General features: G+C 44.0%; 2 long non-coding RNA genes across 4 annotated transcripts in view; one reads left to right on the forward strand and one right to left on the reverse strand.

Annotated features, from left to right (window-relative positions):
• Positions 1 to 18,725, forward strand: part of LOC143960492 (uncharacterized) — a 120,612-nt gene that overhangs the window by 98,771 nt on the left and 3,116 nt on the right. The gene's annotated exons all lie outside the window — the stretch shown is intronic.
• LOC143960448 (uncharacterized) lies at positions 11,913 to 13,527 on the reverse strand. Its single transcript, XR_013270327.1, has 2 exons — positions 13,393 to 13,527; positions 11,913 to 12,473 (listed from the first exon to the last, which is right to left on the reverse strand). It is a non-coding gene; the product is annotated as an uncharacterized LOC143960448 (long non-coding RNA).

Genomic DNA, 18,725 nt, shown 5'->3' on the forward strand with positions numbered 1-18,725 from the left:
CGAGACTTGAAGGATTTTGTTACCGGAGCTTTTTCATTTTTGCTTCATGTATTTACATTATATAGGACTGTGTATAGGACTTTTCCAAAAGGACAAAAAATAAAAAAACGAAGATCTATGAAGCTATGTTTGTAGCTTTAATGACTGAAATAATGGATGGAAAGCTATTTTTTTATCCTTTCTTTTCACAGAACATTCTGTTCTTTCATTCTGCTTTCTAAGGTCTCTTATATACGGCACAGTGTGCAGGCCACATAACGGGAACATCCTCATCTTTTGTCTCCCGGTAAAATTCTTTCACTGTTACTTTGATTCTCTCTAAATGCTTTTATGGATCCTATCAGCTTTTGTATGCACCACATTATTCATGTTTTCTACCATCCTAACCATCACGGTTATAAGATATATATATATATATATATATATAGCCAAAAGTATGTGAACGCCTGTTACATGGACCTATAAGACCAAAATATACATTATCTCACAAAAGTGAGTACACCCCTCGCGTTTTTTTGTAAATATTTTCTTCTTCTTTTCATGTGACAACACTGAAGAAATGACACTTGTCTACAATGTAAAGTAGTGAGTGTACAACTTGTATAACAGTGTAAATTTGCTGTCCCCTCAAAATAACTCAACACACAGCCATTAATGTTTAAACCGCTGGCAACAAAAGTCAGTACACCCCTAAGTGAAAATGTCCAAATTAGGCCCAAAAGTGTTAATATTTTGTGTGGCCACCATTATTTTCCAGCACTGCCTTAACCTTCTTGGGCATGGAGTTCACCACAGCTTTGCAGGTTGCTACTGGAGTCCTCTTCCACTCCTCCATGACGACATCACGGAGCTGGTGGATGTTAGAGACCTTGTGTTCCTCCACCTTCCATTTGAGGATGCCTCACAGATGCTTAATAGGCTTTAGGTCTGGAGACATGCTCGGCCAGTCCATCACATTTACCCTCAGCTTCTTTAGCAAGGCAGTGGTTTTCTTGGAGGTGTGTTTGGATCGTTATCAAGTTGGAATAATGACCTGAGGCCCAGTCTCCAAAGGGAGGGGAAATGTCCAATTTGGGCCCAATTAGCCATTTTCCCTCCCAGGTGTCATGTGACTCATTAGTGTTACGAGGTCTCAGGTGTGAATGGGGAGCAGGTGTGTTAAATTTGGTGTTATCGCTCTCAGTCCCTCATACTGGTCACTGAAAGTTCAACATGGCACCTTATGGCAAAGAACTCTCTGAAGATCTGAAAAAAAGAAATGTTGTTCTACATAAAGTTGGCCTAGGCTATAATAAGATTGTCAAGACCCTGAAACTGAGCTGCAGCACGGTGGCCAAGACCATACAACGGTTTAACAGGACAGGTTTCCACTCAGAACAGGCCTCGCCATGGTCCACCAAAGAAGTTGAGTGCACGTGCTCAGCGTCATATCCAGAGGTTGTCTTTGGGAAATAGACGTATGAGTTCTGCCAGCATTGCTGCAGAGGTTGAAGGTGTGGGGGGTCAGCCTGTCAGTGCTCAGACCATATGCCACACAGTGTATCAAATTGGTTTGCATGGCTGTCGTCCCAGAAGGAAGTCTCTTCTGAAGATGATGCACAAGAAAGCCCGCAAACAGTTTTCTGAAGACAAGCAGACTAAGGTCATGGATTACTGGAACTATGTTCTGTGGTCTGATTAGACCAAGAAAGATAAACTTATTTGGTTCAGATGGTGTCAAGTGTGTGTGGTGGCAACCAGGTGAGGAGTACAAAGACAAGTGTGTCTTGCCTACAGTCAAACATGGTGGTGGGAGTGTCATGGTCTGTGGCTGCATAAGTGCTGCTGACACTCAGGAGCTACAGTTCATTGAGGGAACCATGAATGCCAACATGTACTGTGACATATTAAAACAGAGCATGATCCCCTCCTTTCGGAGACTGGGCTGCAGTGCAGTATTCCAACATGATAATGACCCAAAACACACCCCCAAGATGACCACTGCCTTGCTAAAGAAACTAAGGGTAAAGGTGATGGACTGGCCAAGCATGTCTCCAGACCTAAACCCTATTGAGCATCTGTGGGGCATCCTCAAACAGAAGGCGGAGGAACGCAATGTCTCTAAGATCCACCAGCTCTGTGATGTCATCATGGAGGAGTGGAAGAGGACTCCAGTGGCAACCTGTGAAGCTCTGGTGAACTCCATGCCCAAGAGGGTTAAGGCAGTGCTGGAAAATAACAGTGGCCACACAAAATATTGACACTTTAGGCCCAACTGGGACATTTTCACTTATGGGTGTATTCACTTTTGTTGCCAGCGGTTTAGACATTAATGGCTGTGTATTGAGTTCTTTTGAGGGGACAACAAATTTACACTGTTATACAAGCTATACACTCACTACTTTACATTTCAGCAAAGTGTAATTTCTTCAGTGTTGTTACATGAAAAGAATAAGATATAATAAAATATTTACAAAAATGTGAGGGGTGTGCTTTACTTTATATGGGCACCTGACCATCAGCCCTACCAAAAGTTTGTTCACACCTGACTATCAAACCTACCTATACAGCCAAAAGTAGTTGGAGACCTGACCCTCACACCTACATATGTAGCCAAAAGTAGGTGGCTACATCTATCTATGATAGATACATCTATCTACGATACATCTATCTATGATCTATCTATGTGGCCAATAGTTGGTGTAGACTTGATCATTATACCTACCTATGGCAAATAGTAGGTGGACACTACACAAATAGTAGTAGGTACCTGACTATCACACCTACCTACAGAATATAGCCAATAATTGATGGAGACCTGAACATCACACCTACCTATATGACTAAAAGTATATTGGCACCTGACCATCAATCCTACCAAAAATTTGTGCACGCCTGACTACGAAACCTACCTATATAGCCAAAAGTAGATACCTGACCATTACACCTACATACTGTAACTAGCCAAAAGTAGGTGGAGACCACACCATCAGATTTATATATGTGGCCAATAGTAGGTGGAGAACTGACTATTACACCTACCTATATGGTCAATAGTAGTTGAAGACCTGACTGTAGTACCTACCTATATGGCCAAAAGTAGATGGAGACCTATTACACCTACTTATATGGCCAATAGTAGGTGGATACCTCACTATCACACCTACCTATAAGACCAATAGTAGATGGAGACATGACCATCACACCTACCTGTATATGACCAGAAGTATATGGGCACCTGACCATCAAACCTAACAAACGTTTGTGCACACCTAACTATCAAACCCACCTACATTATATGGCCAAAAATAAAGTAGAGTCCTGACCATCACACCTACCTATATGGCCAACAGTAGGTGGGGATCCGACCATCAAACCTACCTATATGGCCAAAAGTAGGTGGAGACCTCACCATTATACCTACCTATATGGCCAAAAGTGGGTAGATACCTGACCCTTATACCTACCTATATGGCCAATAGTAGAGAGAGACCTGACCATCACACCTACATATATTACCAAAAGTATATGGGCGCCTGACGATCAAACCTTCTGGAAAGTTTGTGCACACCAAACCATCAGATCCATCTATGTGGCCAAAAGTAGGTGGAGATCTGACAATCACACCTGCCTATATGGCCAAAAGTAGATGGAGACCTGACCATCACACCTACTCATATTGCCGAAGTTAAGTGGGGACATGACCTTGACACGTACCTATATGGCCTGCAGTAGGTGGAGACCTGACCATCACTCCTACCTATATGGCCTAAGGGTAGAGACCCGGCCATCACACCTATCTATATAGCCAAATGTAGGTGGACAGGCCCCCAAATTCTTGTGTTTAATTCTTTTTAATTGAAAGACACTGCTTAAGCTACAGCATACATAGACATTTTAGACAATTGTTCTCCTCCAACCTTTTGGTGACAATTTTGGGAAGGCCTTTTTCTACTCCAGCATGATTGTGTCCATGTGCACAAAAGCAGCTTCATAAAGACTTGGTTTCATGGCTTGGTGTGGAGAAACTCAGAATGGCCTACACAGAGCCTTACCCTCAACCCTACTGAATATCTATTGGAATGGGGATAGTGAGGTCTTCTCATCCAACAACAGTAACTGACCTCACAGGTTTTACTTAGGCTGACTGGGCACAAATATCCACAGACACAATCCATATTCTTGTGGAAAGGAGGACTGACTACGAGGGGAGGGCTGGCAGCCTTAGGCCTGGGGGGCAAGTCCAGTCAAGTGGCCCATTGAACCCCAGAATCAGCTGACCATCCATCTACACCACATTTCCCGTACAGAGAGGGAGGGAGACTGCTCCACATTGCCCCAGAGAGAGAGAGACTGCTTGACACTGCCGGTCACTCTCTGTGCAGGCAGTGTGAAGCGGTCACTCTCTCTGTGCAGGCAGTGTGAAGCGGTCACTCTCTCTGTGCAGGCAGTGTGAAGCGGTCACTCTCTGTGCAGGCAGTGTGAAGCGGTCTCATTCTGTGTGGGCAGTGTGAAGCGGTCACTCTCTGTGTGGGCAGTGTGAAGCGGTCACTCTCTGTGTAGGCAGTATGAAGCAGTCACTTTCTGTGTGCAGGCAGTGTGAAGCAGTCACTCTCTATGCGGGCAGTGTAAAGCGGTCACTCTCTGTGTAGGCAGTGTAAAGCAGTCACTCTCTCTGTGCAGGCAGTGTGAAGCAGTCACTCTCTCTGTGCAGGCAGTGTGAAGCAGTCACTCTCTCTGTGCAGGCAGTGTGAAGCAGTCGCTCTCTGTACAGGCAGTGTGAAGCAGTCACTCTGTGCAGGCAGTGTGAAGCGGTCACTCTCTGTGCAGGCAGTGTGAAGCAGTCACTCTCTGTGCAGGCAGTGTGAAGCGGTCACTCTCTGTGCAGGCAGTGTGAAGCAGTCACTCTCTGTGCAGGCAGTGTGAAGCGGTCACTCTCTGTGCAGGCAGTGTGAAGTGGTCACTCTCTGTGTGAGCAGTGTGAAGCGGTCACTCTCCATGTGGGCAGTGTGAAGCAGTTACTCTCTCTGTGCAGGCAGTGGGAAGCGGTCACTCTCTGTGCACGCAGTGTGAAGCAGTCACTCTCTCTGTGCACGCAGTGTGAAGCGGTCACTCTCTGTGTGGGCAGTGTGAAGCGGTCACTCTCTGTGTGGGCAGTGTGAAGCAGTTACTCTCTCTGTGCAGGCAGTGTGAAGCGGTCACTCTCTGTGCAGGCAGTGTGAAGCAGTCACTCTCTGTGCGGGCAGTGTGAAGCGGTCACTTTCTGTGCAGGCAGTGTGAAGCGGTCACTCTCTCTGTGCAGGCAGTGTGAAGCGGTCACTCTCTGTGCAGGCAGTGTGAAGCGGTCCCTCTCTGTACAGGCAGTGTGAATCGGTCACTCTCTGTGCAGGCAGTGTGGAGCAGTCACTCCCTGTGGGGGCAATCATTTTGGAGCAGTCTCCCAGAGAGAGACTGAGAAAAAAAGCTTGCCCCTTCCCCACACCCAGTACAAAGACCAATAAGACTGCAGGAATGTGAAGACTAAAGACTGTTCTGTCACTGCCGCCATACTAAGTGCTACCTGTGGAGTCTGGAGCTTCTCTGGTGAGTGAGCACCACACCACTGGGCAAGCCAAGCCAGCAGAGTAGCTGAGAGTCACAGCGAGTTCAGCAGGCTAAACATGCAAGTCCTGCTTTCTCCATGGCATGACCACCATATTCACCAGGGTGCAGGCTCCTCCTGTGTCAATTGCGGGTAGTGAGAAAAGCACATGCAGGTGCACACCCTGGGGCACCAGCCAGATTAAGGGCATTGTGGGCCTGGTGCTGCAGTGGAGCAGGTTTAGGAGTGGCAGGAATATGAGGCAAGTAATGTCATTTCCCAGCTCTCCTCTTACTGGCCACCCTTCCCATGTTTCCAGGAGCCTGGGCTAGCTTGTGCCCAGACTTGGTCGCAGTCCCACAGGTGTAATGCTAGTGAAGCCTGGCACTTGATTTACTAAGCATCCATAAGAGCCGTGTGTGGGTGTGTGCTCTGAGGTGAAAGTTTTCAAGCCATCAGAATACAGTGATCGCTGCTGGCAGCTTAGCAGCCAGCAGTGATCACAAAAAAAAAGAAATAAAGACAAGCTGGTTGTATTGTCAGTTGATAGATCGAATTCTGGGCAGCCAGTCTGCACATAGATTGATTGAAATTTCTGCTGAACAGGCAGAATTTCAATCTGTCTATGGTGGCCTAAGTCCACCAGTCTCTGTTTAATAATATCCTCAAATCTTCTGAAAGGAGCGCTCCACTTAGGTGTAGAAATTCACTTTGAACTCCACCTTATTTCCAGAACTCTTTTTAGGGTCCTTTCACACTGAAGGCGCTTTACAGGCATTTTAGTGCTAAAAATAGCGCCTGTAAACTGCCTCTCATGCCACCCCAGTGTGAAAGCCCCGAGTGCCCTCACAATGGGGCGGTGCGCTTGTAGGACATTCTGAAAAGTCCTGCAAGTAGCATTATTGGGGCAGTTTGGGAGAGGTGCCCTGCCCACTGAAATGAGCAACACAGGTGGTTTTAACTCTTTCTTGAGCTGCTAGTGGGTTTTAAAAGTGCCCCGCTAGCGCTGCTAAAACGAGCAATGCTTTACCACTACTGCCCACACCGCCCCAGTGTGAAAGTACCCTTGGATATTAGATGTGCAAACAATAAGGTGAGAGCACATCTAATACCTACAGAGAGTAATAGAAATGAGGTGGAGTTCAAAGTGAACCGTATAATTACCAAGGGATTGGCATTTAGAGGGTTAAAACAGACAGGGATGAAATGTAATATCAACTCCTCACTGCCTGTCAAATGCCTCTGAAAAGTGACCTGAGCATGGATCACTTTTTAGAGGAGTGGCTGCTGCAAGTGAATACAAGCCTTTAGTGTGCTGCAGTGCGAGTGTACTGGCGGCTTTCACAGTCCCCCAGACTTCTTTTAGGTTGCACATTTTTGCTGCATTTTCTGGAATTGCACCAAAGATGCAGCATGCAGGATGTTTTGTGCACTTTCAGAACATGCAGTAAAAATGTGCATCATCTATGGGACCAGGGACAACATGCAGGAAGACTGCCAGGACACCAGCACTGCAGCCAAACCGCAGCATTCCAGTGTGAGCCCACATCATACCACCTAGAAGGTACTGCTCAGGCTGCTAGAAAAAAAAAAAAAAAAACTCTTTGGCTGCAGAGTGGGGAAGGGAGGAGGAGTTCACTTACTAGGATGGTCTCAGCCTCCCAGGAGCCCCACTGGATTCCAGCCGACTGCTCAGATTGAACTTTCCCGCCCACACATCCTCCTCACAGACAGCACACGGGCTCCCCCGGAGTGTGGGCGGGGAAAGAAGCAGGTCCTGCCTCTGCCAGCCAATGGTGTGGAGGAGGGGGGGGGGCTGGGCGGGGCTGTGCTGTGTAACACAGACTGTCAGCCCTGAAATGAAGACATCGCTGGATCACAGTACTGGACTCGGCCAGCTCAAGAACTGCGCATGTGTGTTCTTGAGCTGATGGCACAGCAGCCTTTGCCACAGCATATCAGAGCAGCCCAGGGGGCAATTGCATCCCTGCCCCCCAGCCCTCCCCTGACTACAAATTAATGTCCACAGATTTTGAATGGGATGTCCAACAAGACTGTATAGACGCGATGACCAAGTGTCCGACAAGCTCCTATAGGTGTGATGATTAGGTGTCCAACAAGCTGCTAAAGGTGTGATGGTCAAGTGTCCAACAAGTTCTAATGCCGCGTACACACGATCGGAATTTTGGTCGGAAAAAGCTCTGATGGTTTTTCCAATGGGATTCAGCTCAAGCTGTCTTGCATACACACGGTCACACAAAAGTTCTCTGAACTTTCGACCATCAAGACCACAGTGATGTACAACACTAGGACGAGCCGAGAAAATGAAGTTCAATGCTTCCGAGCATGCATCGAATTATTTTCCGAACTTTTTCTGACCGAAAAATTGAGAACCTGCTCTCAATCTTTTGCTGGCCGAAATTCCGCCAGGAAAATTCCAATGGAGCATACACACGATTGCATTTTCCGACCAAAAGCTCTCATCTGACTTTTGCTGGTGGAATTTCTGATCGTGTGTACAGGCCATTGTAGTTGTAGTGGCCAGATCTCCAACAAGCTCCTATAGGTGTTGATGGTCAGGTGTATGTCAAAAAAAGAATTGCATTTTATGGATGACATGGCTGGCATGATTCTACTAGGAGTCTAAATAGGCTTGTTAACCCGTAGCTGACAGGAGAAGCTGGAAGGCTGCTAAGTACCTAGGAGGCTGAGGGAGCAGGAACGTGACATTCTCACTTAGGCAAGAATAATGATGTGCGGGGAAAGGAGGGGGGCCATCATTGGCCAAAAATAGTAAAAGAACAATTTAAGTAAACATTTTATAAAGTAGCAATTTATATTGTAGAAGGAGGGGAGTTCAAGGAGCTATTAAGCATCTGGGAAGTGGTGAAGGTCCACTAGAAAAAGTACATTTTTCTAGATGTCTATATGTCAAACTAAAGAAAGGGACAACTAAGGGGAAATGAGGGCAAAAGGATACAGTTGCAGAAAGAGCGTCAATTGACTGTGCTTTTTTTTATATATACTTTTAGGCTCTCTGGGGGAAATGCACATGGTCTTCGCTCGTGTACAAATGTTTGATGTGCACTTTAGAGAAAATTGCAACGTTCCACTCAATACAGCAGCTGTGATATGTCAGAAGTCGAGCTCCCCGTCTCCTTGTAGTGCCAAATAATGTCTTTGTAAAGTGGTATTATAGATCCGAGTCTCACCAGCCGCTAATCTGTAGGCGACCTTTTAAAATGCAAAAAAAGTAGAGAGACGTTACGATTCTGGTATGAAAGTGGCAGATTTAACTTGTAGGCCATAGGAAATCTTTATAACCTGATCTGAAATAACATTTGTGTTTTTAGTCTGCTGGGCAATCAATCAAAATGATCTATAAGTTAACTATTTACTTCCTTAAAGCATTTTTTTTTTAAATGGCACAGAGGGTTACATAAGAATCATGTTTTTCTTTTTCAAAATGTTGATGCCAACTGAATGAAGGCTCATTACTGCAAATCCTACAGTCAGTTGATCATTATGCTAGAAACCCCAAGGCATGGGGTTCCCAGGAGGATGTGTTGCATGTAAGTGAACACCAGGAGCCTCTGGGACTTGCTCCCAGCTACAGCACAGATACACAGTGGAAAGTTTTATTCTCTCTCAATGTTCCCGAATATAAGAAGTACAATATGGATAATGAGGCCGGTCTTGTGTGCTGAACCATCATCCAATGCTCATTTTATCTATTTCAGAGGGGATTGTACCCAAACATACATATACCATCATGGCCACCCATCTAATATTGAGTAGGTCCCCCTTTTGCAACCAAAAACAACCCTGACTTGTAGAGGCATGGACTCCACTAGACCTCTAAAGGTACGCTGTGGTATCTGGCACCAAGCCATCAGTAGCAGATCCTTTAAGTCCTTTAAGTTGCAAGGCGGGTCCTCCATGGATCAGACTTCTTTTTCCAGCACACCCCACATATGCTCAATTGAGTTGAGATCTAGAGAATTTGGAGGCCATTTTACACAACTTCCAGTGCTCTGTGGTCCAGTACTGTTGCTCGCATTCCTATTGTAGGCACTTTTGGCTGTGAACATGGGTCACCATGGGCACCCTGACCAGTCTGGGGCTGCACTGCTCCATACACAACAAAACTGTGATGTGATGCTGTGAACAAACACACGTGGGAGGCCCCCCAAAATTCATACCAGTTCCCCCAAGTCGGAAGAGACCCCCTGAGCTGCCTAATAAATTACTTTAAAAAACGATCTAGTGTGTTTTTTTTATAGACACTTTCTTCCCCAGGTGAATGGGTAGGGGTACAATGTACCCCATACTCATTCACATGGGGGGCCGGGATCGGGGGCCCCCTTATTAAAGGGGGCTCCCAGATTCCGATAAGCCCCCCCACCCGCAGACCCCGACAACCAATGGCCAGGGTTGTCGGGAAGAGGCCCTTGTCCTCATCAACATGGGGTCAAGGTGCTTTGCACGCCCCCCTGCCCCAAAGCATCCACCCCCCCATGCTGGTACGGTTCAGGGGGGCGCTCACTCGTCCCCATCTCCTTTGCTGACCGGCTGGGCTGGATAAGGGTCTGGTATGGATTTTGAGAGGACCCCCACGCCGTTTTTTCGGCGTAGGGAGTTCCCCTTAAAATACATGTCAGACTAAAGGGCCTGGTATGATCTTGAAGGGGGAACCCATTCCGGTTTTTTATTTAAAATTTGGTGAGGCATTCCCGCTCAAGATCATCAGAGCACAAGTCGCATGCCAAAGTCAGATCAGGCAAGATGGCGGATACTTTGATCTGACTTCAACGATATTCAATGGGCTGAAGTAGGATCAAAGTCGGACCAAAGTAGGGCAGGAAGCATTTCCAAAGTCAGACCGACTTGTGTCGGGCCAGTTAAGATGGCTCCCATAGGGAAACATTGATTATCACACATCATGCAGCACGAGCTCCCAATGTCGGAGCATTTGCCGCACCAGTGCAAATCTGGCCTTAGAAATAAAGCTGCAGTATATTAAGAACCTTTTGTTTTGATGCATCTGGAATGCATTTAACTGAAGGTTGCACCTGAGCACACCTGAGCTTTGTATCTTCAGGCCAAAGAAACTGATTTGCTTTGATATTCCCACCCCTGGTAGAATTATACCTTCCGTTGCTTTGCTTCCCTGCCACCCAGGTCAATGCTGGTTTCTGAAGGAAACAACCGATACTTCCAGGTATTACAAGTACTATGATGAGACATATAATTAAATAAATAATATTTTAAATATGACTCCATTTACATATTCAGGACTAACAAACCTCCAAATTAATTACAGTGTCCCGGGGCAGGGGCGGCTCAATCTGTCGGTGGGTCTCTGAAGTTCTGCTTTACTTGCAATTAATATATGGATTGGTGCCAATTTCTTTCTGCCCAGAAGCAGTCTTGTGTACAAATTAGTGAGAATCTATCTATCTATCTATCTATCTATCTATCTATCTATCTATCTATCTATCTATCTATCTATCTATCTATTCTTCTATCTATCTATCTATCTATCTATGTGTGTGTGTGTGTGTGTGTGAGGGATGTACTTACTTTTTTTACGGTATCTCTCTCTCTCTCTCTCTCTCTCTCTCTCTCTCTCTCTCTCTCTCTCTCTCTCTCTCTCTCTCTCTCTCTCTCTCTCTCTCTCTATATATATATATATATATATATATGAGAGAGAGAGATACAGAGATACCGTATCTCACAAAAGTAAGAAAGTAAGTACACCCCTCACATTTCTGTAAATCTTTCCTTCTCTCTTTTCATGTGACAACACTGAAGAAATGACACTTGTCTACAATGTAAAGTAGTGAGTGTACAGCTTGTATAACAGTGTAAATTTGCTGTCCCCTCAAAATAACTCAACACACAGCCAGGGCCGTCTTTAATATTGATTGGACCCTGGGCAAAGGTTTTCTTGGGCCCCCCCAAAATACAATTTCGCTCTCCACCTGCTCTGAGACATACAATAAATAGCAGCTAGACTCAAAATCAGTTTACTGTATCAGATCAGGCAGCGGTTGCGATTGGTTGCCAAAGGTTACAGTGTATTATTACCGCTTACTGACTGGTTGCTAGAGGTTAAAGCACATTATTACTGCTTGTTGATTGGTTGCTAGAGATTACTGTTCAGTAATACTGCTCACTGATTGGTTACTAGAGGTTACAGCACATCATCTCCTCACTGTAGGGGGCATGATATACATATGAATGCTGCCTTTATTTACATATCTATGCCACCAGATGCAGCTATTTATATATGAAAAAAAGGAGAAAGAGTCCCCTGGGTGTTGATTTTTAAGGCACGTACAAACTGAAATAATATACAAGTTATTTTATTACATAAAACAAACAAAAAGCAAATTAGTATACAGTATACATCTAAAAAGTACACCAATGGGTATATATATAGCCAGTATTAATGCTATATTCGGTTACGTCGTATCATTCATTTGAAAAGAATCACCCTACGCGTTTCGGAGCTTGACAAAGCATGTCCTTCAGGGGTGTAAATACAACGTTTTTGTAGAATCTGATAAATAGCGGGGAACAAGGTGTCACAATTAGATAATATCTAGGCAGGGAATTGCACAAGAATGCAACAAATAATTGTCAGGCATGGTTCAGAAATACTTACAATATTGCTAACAGATATGGTAGTAGCCCACAGGTACCATTTGATAAAAACAAGTAGTTATAGAGGACCGTGTAGATATGTATGACTCCACCAGTGTTCGGGGCACATCCCACAGTTTGTCTATACTCCAGCAAGTGTTATAGATGTCATGCAGAAATGATATGGAGAAAATTCTGCAGTCCCAAAACAGGGGAGAAGTTCATGTGGACTGAAGCTTTAATAGTCCTTTACCCAGAACTACTCCTGAATGAAAAAAGAAGAGCAGAAAGAAAAAAGAAAAACCAAATAGTAAATACAAATTTTTTTTTATAAAAAAATATAAATGAGAATAAATAAAATTAAAAAATAAAATAATAAAAAATAAAAATTGAAAATTGGAAAATAGTAGAAACTAATAAAAAATAAATAAAATGAAATAAAATAAAATAAAATAAAAAATAATAAAGAATAAAGTATTGTACTCCAGAAGGTGAGCGGTGCCAGTGGGGAAACACTGGGGCTGACAATTAAAGTGCCGGGTAGAAAACGGTGCAGCAGTTGAGAAGTGATAAAAAGTATGAAATATAAATACAAAAATTTTTTTTATAAAAAAAAATATAAATGAGAATAAATAAAAATAAAAAATAAAATAATAAAAAATAAAAATTGAAAATTGGAAAATAGTAGAAACTAATAAAAAATAAATAAAATGAAATAAAATAAAATAATATAAAATAAAATAAAAAATAATAAAGAATAAAGTATTGTACTCCAGAAGGTGAGCGGTGCCAGTGAGGAAACACTGGGGCTGACAATTAAAGTGTCGGGTAGAAAACGGTGCAGCAGTTGAGAAGTGTAGATGAAGTGATAAAAAGTATGAAATATAGCTGGATAGTTCATAAAAGAAGGTAACAGCCCGCAATGCAGTAACCAAAAGTCCGGCACTGGAAGTGCATCAAAAGGACACAACTATGTAGTATATATATTAAAGTAACTTGCTTACTATGCAGTGGAATAGGGAGAATTCAAGTATCGAGTCTCATTATTACAGGTAAAAAAGTATTCACTAATTAGTAATACAGGTATCACTTTAGTAGTGTAGATGGAAAAGAGGAAACTTAGACTGCCATAATAAAAGTACAGAAGAGTTAAACAAGGATCAAGCAGCACTTTGATAACTTACTTGGATGTATAGGGTTGTTGGAAAGGATAAACAGCCCGTCAAGCTGGCGTCCTGCAAATGAAGTCTGCAGACGCCAGTCAAGAAGGTGCTGATAATAAAGGCACCCAGAACCTCAAACAGCTGGTGCTGATTAAGATGCACCAGCTGTTAGAGAGCTCGTAACTCCCTGCACACGTCAGCCCCCTGGGCGCCCAAGCCAATGAGCAAGCGGTGTCGGGCCGAGGACACGCCCACCGCACCCGGCGCCATCAGGAAGCCCATCCCGAGGACAGAGCATGTGCCTCGGGAGTAGCAAGATGGCGCCGGCATGCAGCATGCCAGGCCACTCCCACGACGTCCGCAACAGAGACCTGACAGCGCCGGAAAGAGGCCCCGCCCACTCCTCCCACCGGCACAGAAACTCTAGCGGGCAAAGGATGTCCGCCGGAGAAACAAGACAGGTGACAGGCAGCCAAATAACATTGCCCGCCATGTCACCATCTTTACGGCCGCCCACGGGGAAAATCCCGGGAGGCCGGATGTGCCGGGCGAACCCCGCTTACAACCACAGACCACCTGCAGAGCAAAAAAATATATATATATAATGTGGAGAAAAATAAAGAGTAGTAAATTTTAATAATAAATGGTATTTGTATAAAAGTAAATATAGGGACAAAGACAAAAGGTGGTGACCAGGAGCACAGGCGGGGTCAAATACAGTAAGAAAATTACATAATAAACAATATAGTTGTAACATTACATATACGTAAACCACAACTCCAAATTGAGTAGAACGAAATAGCAAAACATAAGATTTTAAAGATAAATACACTGTAAATACAAAGGTATTCCGAGAGGTATTTGGTGGCCCATACACTACTGTTCTCTCCCCCCTGAAACAAAGCCTTCCAAAAATGGTTTGAACCAGATGGCGTCATTTAGACCCGGGGCCTGAGTAGCTTTTAAATAATGAATCCATCGAGATTCAGTCTGCAGGAGATTTTTATTCCAGTCACCTCCTCTGGGGTTGGGATGAACCCTATCTAAAATAAGAAATTAGATTTTTGGAAATTTGCCCCCATGAACTAAACTAGTGTGGCGGCCCAGGGGGAGATCTGGGTCGCAAGTACGCATGCTATTAATGTGCCTATATGCACTTTTCCAAAACTCTTGTTTTGTTTTGCCGACATAAATAATACGTCTAAATCCACAGTGAGCTCCAAGCGCCTACATCCAGGCGACCCCACTGAAATTCAACAGGCTAAGAAACTCACATTTGATATGACCACTTCTTCCCAATCCACATCCCCACCTGTAGTACCTCCTGAGCAGCCGGTGCCCCCAGCAGTCACAGGGGATCTCTCTCACACTCACACTAACACTATATCTCACAATCCTACTATTAAAACTTCTACTGATACTATCTCCAACGACCCCTCTTTTTTAGAACGAATCCTAGCAGGCACTCCTTCAGTACTGGACAGTCTCAACACATACACCCACCTAGCCCTTTAGTACCCCCTCAGGAGGCAGTACCTGATTTAACTATAGTCAATTTATCTTCCTATGAACTTTCTAGTGATGAAATGAATGTCCTTAGAAAAGGCCTCAATTTTTGCCCCAATCAAGATATGGATGTTTTTGAGGTATATAAAGACCTCCAGCTATTTGTTCGTAAACTATTACTCAAATAACTTTTTTCCACGAAGGCAATTTGATCGACATTTACTTTACAGGAAACACAAGCTCTTGACCAACTAGTAACCATTTTAGAAGAAAACCACCCCGTTGACCTTATCGACCAATTGGATTTGTCCTTGTTGTTAACAGATCCTGGTAACTCCTAAGATACCAATGTCCAACCAGTTAAGTAAGTCTTCCCTGAGGAAAAAATCTGACTTCTGCCCCCCCCCTCCCCAAGTACTTGCCCTAACGCTGCTGCATTTTTTTAATTGATTCATAATGATTTAGAAGCACTCAAAATTAGGACATCTACTCCATCTAATTTGAGCAAACAGGAACATAGAGCCCTTCAGCAGCTTCGTCGTAATAAAAGCATCACAATTAAAACATCTGACAAGGGGGGCAACATTGTCCTTTTGGACAATACAACATATGTAGATATGTGCAATAAGGTACTTAATAATGTTGAATGGTACCGTCAGGTCCCAACCGACATTATAAAAAAGTACACTCATAACTTCTATGCCATTATCAATTCAGCTTTTTCAAATCAAATTATTACTCAACAAACTCGGGATTTCATTAAAAATACATTTCCACGTGTCCCTGTTTTCTACGCTCTACCCAAAATCCACAAGAATGCAATTAATCCCCCGGCAGGCCTATCATATCAGGGGTTGGCTCACTTAGTGATAACGCTAGTAAATTGGTGGACAAATTCTTAAAACCATTTGTTTTTTCCCTCCCCTCTTTTGTTAAAGATACCCTGCATTTCCTGCAAATTATTGACACTTTAACCATCTCGGATCATGCTATCTTCGTTACGGTAGATGCAGAATCCCTCTATAACACTATCCCCCATGATAAAGGGATATCTGTTATTCAACATTTTCTATTTAAGAACTCTGGAGTCGACCCCAGATATGGAGAATTTATTGTTTCGATTTTGGATTTTATTTTGCAGCATAACGTATTTACTTTTAATGGCTCCCACTTTCTCCAGATACAGGGGGTGGCAATGGGGACATGTTGTGCCCCATCCTATGCCAACCTGTATCTGGGGGAATGGGAGGCAATGGTCCTGGATGATGAGGACTTGTCGATGTACTCGGACCACATCACATGTTGGTACCAGTACATCGACGACATCTTCATCATCTGGGACGTCCCCAAGAGCTACTGGAACAGTGGCTTCTGAGAATCAACAAGAATAACTTTAATCTACAGTTTACCATGAATTTTGATCTGAATCAGATCACTTTCCTTGATGTGGAGATCTATAGGTGAGAGTCAGGCACTGTGCTAAGCAAACTTTTTAGGAAGCCAACTGCAGGCAATTCTATTTTGTTTGCATCAAGCTTCCACCCAAAGCCGCTACTTAACTCTATTCCATATAGTCAATACCTCCGGGTGAGGCGCAACTGCTCTGATGAGGCCGTGTTCCGGGAGGGAGCCAATCAGCTCCGCGAGAGATTACTCCAGCGTGGCTATTCTCACGCCTCCCTGAAGCGAGCCTTCAAACGAGCTAACTCGTATACGCGAGCTGACCTTATTTATTGTAAAAAAACAAAAAAAGGAAACTGACCAGGTCAGAATTATCACCAAATACAGTACTCAACATGAGCAGGTTAAGAAAATAATTGCCAAATATTGGCACCTACTTACGTGCGACCCTATTTTAGGAAAATTCGTGACACCCCAACCTTCATACACCTTTAAACGTCCTACCTCCCTTGGGGATACTCTTATGCAAAGTGAATTCCGTGATGCTACTCTTCCTGTACACTGTAAATACAAGGGTACCTACATGTGTGGCAAATGCCACTACTGTAGATACATGATGATACAAAAGAATCCACTTTTACCTAATGGCAAAATTTTCTATCCTAAACATTTTGCTAATTGCCGCACCTACAGGATAATCTACCTGCTCCTGTGTGAGTGCGGCTGTTTTTATGTCGGCAAAACAAAACAAGAGTTTTGGAAACGTGCATATAGGCACATTAATAGCATTCGTACTTGCGACCCAGATCTCCCCCTGGGCCGCCACACTAGTTTAGTTCATGGGGGCAAATTTCCAAAAATCTAATTTCTTATTTTAGATAGGGTTCATCCCAACCCCAGAGGAGGTGACTGGAATAAAAATCTCCTGCAGACTGAATCTCGATGGATTCATTATTTAAAAGCTACTCAGGCCCCGGGTCTAAATGACGCCATCTGGTTCAAACCATTTTTGGAAGGCTTTGTTTCAGGGGGGAGAGAACAGTAGTGTATGGGCCTCCAAATACCTCTCGGAATACCTTTGTATTTACAGTGTATTTATCTTTAAAATCTTATGTTTTGCTATTTCGTTCTACTCAATTTGGAGTTGTGGTTTACGTATATGTAATGTTACAACTATATTGTTTATTATGTAATTTTCTTACTGTATTTGACCCCGCCTGTGCTCCTGGTCACCACCTTTTGTCTTTGTCCCTAAATTTACTTTTATACAAATACCATTTATTATTAAAATGTACTACTCTTTATCTTTCTCCACATTATATATATATTTTTTTGTTCTGCAGGTGGTCTGTGGTTGTGAGCGGGGTTCGCTGGCACATCTGGCCGCCCGGGATTTTCCTCGCAGGCGGCCGTAAAGATGGTGACATGGCGGGCAATGTTATTTGGCTGCCTGTCACCTGTCCTGTTTCTCCGGTGGACATCGTTTGCCTGCTAGAGTTTCTGTGCCGGTGGGAGGAGTGGGCGGGGCCTCGTTCTGGCGCTGTCAGGCCTCTGTTGTGGACGTCGTGGGCGTGGCCTGGCATGCTGCACGCCGGCGCCATCTTGCTACTCCCGAGGCACATGCTCTGTCCTCGGGATGGGCTTCCTGATGGCGTCGGGTGCGGTGGGCGTATCCTCGGCCCGACGCCGCTTGCTCATTGGCTTGGGTGGCGTCGGGGCGTGGCCCCGCGCACACCGCCCAGGGGGCTGACGTGTGCAGGGAGTTACGAGCTCTCTAACAGCTGGTGCATCTTAATCAGCACCAGCTGTTTGAGGTTCGGGGTGCCTTTATTATCAGCACCGTCTTGACTGGTGTCTGCAGACTTCATTTGCAGGACGCCAGCTTAACGGGCTGTTTATCCTTTCCAACAACCCCATACCTCCAAGTAAGTTATCAAAGTGCTGCTTGATCCTTGTTTAACTCTTCTGTACTTTTATTATGGCAGTCTAAGTTTCCTCTTTTCCATCTACACTACTAATGTGATACCTGTATTACTAATTAGTGAATACTTTTTTACCTGTAATAATGCGACTTGATACTTGAATTCTCCCTATTCCACTGCATAGTAAGCAGGTTACTTTAATATATATACTACATAGTTGTGTCCTTTTGATGCACTTCCAGTGCCGGACTTTTGGTTACTGCATTGCGGGCTGTTACCTTCTTTTATGAACTATCCAGCTATATTTCATACTTTTTATCACTTGATCTACACTTCTCAACTGCTGCACCGTTTTCTACCCGGCACTTTAATTGTCAGCCCCAGTGTTTCCTCACTGGCACCGCTCACCTTCTGGAGTACAATACTTTATTCTTTATTATTTTTTATTTTATTTTATATTATTTTATTTTATTTCATTTTATTTATTTTTTATTCGTTTCTACTATTTTCCAATTTTCAATTTTT

Source organism: Lithobates pipiens, unplaced genomic scaffold, assembly GCF_037356315.1.
Source record: "Lithobates pipiens isolate NorthernLeopardFrog02 unplaced genomic scaffold, aLitPip1_a1.2 Scaffold_1, whole genome shotgun sequence".
Taxonomy (NCBI): domain Eukaryota; kingdom Metazoa; phylum Chordata; class Amphibia; order Anura; family Ranidae; genus Lithobates; species Lithobates pipiens.